Genomic DNA, 3,714 nt, shown 5'->3' on the forward strand with positions numbered 1-3,714 from the left:
AATCACATAAAATCAAATGTATACAGTAAGCATTGTTTTATATTCTAAATACAAAACATTTACTTAGCAATACATTTGGCGGCCATATTGCCGGCCATTTTTTATGTTCAATGAAAACTGATTATTGGTATAACATTTGACCTATATATCATACAAAAAATAAGTAACCAATGTTTTTAGAGTAATGTTGTCATTGGGAATTGATTAAGAGTGCAGTACACTACACTCTCCCCCAACTAACTAACTAAGGGGAGTGCAGAGTGCAAAATGCTATAGCATGCATTGCATTATTTGCCAGCTTATCTAACCGTTGATTTTTATTAATGTGGTATGAAATTTGTTAGAAATTGATCGTCTCCGGTGATTGCAGATTGATCTAGATAATATAAAGAATGTTATCTATAGGCCTGCAGATGTACAGCACATAATAACGTTACTTTTTTTAGGTCCCAAAACATCCAAATTAATGAAAATTTAAATGAAATATTCATAAATTATGCGTTTGAGAAATCTATGTAAGACCCTCAAAATGCTACTTTGTCGCTTTTCTCATAAACCCCCTCTAGGCCTCTGCCCCTGGACCACCAAATTTCAAAAAGTCCACTTCTTAAAACCTATTATTTCACTAAAATCGTTCCTAATTTTCGCGAAATGCTATAGTATGCATCACATTTTTTTACCCGCTCTTCTACACGTTAATTTTTAATACTGTGCTACGAAATCTGTTGAAAATTGTCAGCTCCGGTGATTGTAGGCCTACAGATGTAAAGGACATGAACAATTGTAATTTTACAGTGGTGGATTCAAGGGGGGAGAGCAACCTAAAATTATAAAAGAAATGGAGAAAAAATAAGAAAATCATAATTAAAGTTTGTCTGAGAGTGCCATTTCCGACCACTTTGAGGTGCCATAATCATAAATTTTCTTACCGCACCCCCAACCATGGTGGGGCTGATGTGGTATTGATCATCTGTCTGTGCAACTTTCTTCCTTCACCCAACCCAGAAAATACTCAAATGAATGAAAAATTAAATAGGATATTACAAATTTTGGATTTTAGAAATCCTTTAAAAAAGGCCCTCAAAATGCTAATTAAGTCAGAGCTTTTAGAAGATTCGCCCCACCCTCGCGGGGATGCCTAGGCAGTCGCCCATCGTAAGGTCCACTTCGGTTGCAAAACGCACCTCCCCATCGAAGAGCTTGCCTACGGACCTGCTCAATACTTTTAAACTTTGTGGCTGCAATAAAAGCACCCACCACCTATATCCCAACTTTTAACATGTGAACCTCAAGCAAGCTAATAATATTCTGTTGCAACAAGCCTTGTGATTTTTCTTAGATTATTATGTACAACTCTGGTAATTTTTATGATGATCCGTTTTGTGTGATCTCGCTAAAAGGCAGACAAACAACAGTTAATGCATAACCTCCTTGGCGGCAGAAATAATAAAGTGTGTGTAGAGCGGATCCTCTATTAATTATAGTCATTTAAAGAATTACATGATTTTATATTTAAAGGGATTTTCTTTGTAAAACATCCACAAAAAAGACTCATTGGATGTAACAGCATGTGTTGTACAATAATAAATCTACAGTAGATTTATTATGAAACTAAACATTGCATCTAACTTGTGTTCATATTGGTGTGGATAGCATTTGTGAACAGGGAGATTAAATCACATTGGCCAGAAAATCATGAAGTTTGAACAATAGTTTTTAGTGTGGTTGGACTAACATTATTTTTTTACCATACATTAGGACTATACCATTAAAAAGCGTATTTTTCGCCAAAATCAGAGCGTTTTGTATTAAATTTTGAGTGTAAATAAGTGACTTCTCATATTTTTGTTGTTCAATAAATCATAGGTCATTTCTTTGATGGTATAATATAGGTGAAATATTATACTGATCAATGTTCATTTAAAAAACAATGTGGCCGCTAATGTGGCCGCCAAAGTGGTTGGGCAATGTATAACGAAGTCAATGTTTTGTATTGAGAAATTAAACACTGTTTATACTATAGACCTATATATTTAGAGGTTCATTTGATTTAATATGATTTTTATTTAATAAAAATACAAATTAATGATTTTCATTGACAATCCAATATGGCCGCCAATATGGCCGTCAAATGTATAGAGAAATCAATTTTAGTTTGTATTGAGAACATAAACACTGCTTACTATATACATTTAGAGATTCTCATTTGATTGTATTTTATTTTTAGTTAATAATATATGCAAATAATTGATTTTCATTCAAAATCCAAGCTGGCCGCCAATATGACTGTCAAATGTAAAGGCGAGGTCAATGTTTTGTATTAATAACTTAAACACAACTTACTATATACATTTAGAGGTTAATTTGATTTTATATATGATTTTCAGTTAATAAATTATGCAAATAGTTTATTTTAATTGAAATTCCAAGATGGCCCCCAAAATGGCGCTAAACGACCACATGGGACAATTTTTTTCGATGGGAACATCAAAATTCGTTCATCAGATACTTTGAGGATTACAAAAATGTTAGTTAAAAAAATATATCCTGGGGGTGCATGGGAACCCCTCGTTCCTACTAGACTATAACCCCTCGGCTTATCCATTTAAAGTCTACTTTCGTGAACCACGACTGCAGCTATGCCACTTGCACTTGCATCATACTGAATTGATAATTCTTTGCAGTAAGCAAAATGGACCATTCGAGGATTAAAGCAACTATTAAGTTTACCAGACTTTTTTGAAGCAGCAGACATCTGATGAACTCATTGACTAGGTTTACTAACTTTTTCAATTAGCTTTCACTACACTTTTGAGTGCTTCCGACAGTCTTGTAGCCCTATCTAAGGTCTAGCACCATCCGAAATGTCCAAATTAACAGGTTTGTCCGACAGGCACCTAGCCATAATAATGTCGAATACCCGAGAAAACTCATTAAAAAGGTTATCACCCTTTTTTTAATATGTACTATTGTACTCCATTGAATTGAAATTAACTGTTAGTTCCATTTTTCAGCTGCAGTTTTCCTTCTTTAATTATTAATTGTAATTTATTTGTTCCCTGTAAAATATGTTGCATATGGGAATGAGTTTCTTTCCTTTCATAGATGCCGTGGTTTTAAACCCTCACTTTGCACTTTGTTTGCCTCAATGCAGGTATGGCATTTTACTTACCGCTGTGTAGTCTACCCAGCTGTATAAAAGGGCACTAGTAAACTTAATGAAAGTAACGCCAAAGAAAATTATGATAGGCCCCTGACACACTTGAATAATTGTCATTTATTTACATTATTATAGAAGACGGCACAAAATTAAGGGTCAAGAATATAAAAACGCATTATAGTTTTATGGTTGTATTTAACCTCAGTGGATTTCGATTTTTGATGTAAACTTGATTTCCACAAAAATAATCTTTTAATGTGTTTTTTTAACCAAATACCTTCAGTTAGAGTGGTATTACGATGGTAAAAATACAAAAACAATAGTTTTAAATCTACAAATTACTAATTTATTAACAACAACTTTAATTAAATCATTCAATATAATTTGGACAGCACTCTATCTATCAAGATTAAACTAAATTATCGTCCAACACACAACTAACCAAACCATCACTGATTCATTGGAATACCAATCAATCAGTCGATTAATCTATCAATCAATCATTTAATCAGTCAATCAGTTCAAACAAAAAATTAAAAAATCAGACTACGGAG

The sequence above is a fragment of the Anneissia japonica genome, unplaced genomic scaffold (assembly GCF_011630105.1).
Source record: "Anneissia japonica isolate Jap-2015-1 unplaced genomic scaffold, ASM1163010v1 scaffold287892_len502923_cov169, whole genome shotgun sequence".
Lineage (NCBI taxonomy): Eukaryota > Metazoa > Echinodermata > Crinoidea > Comatulida > Comatulidae > Anneissia > Anneissia japonica.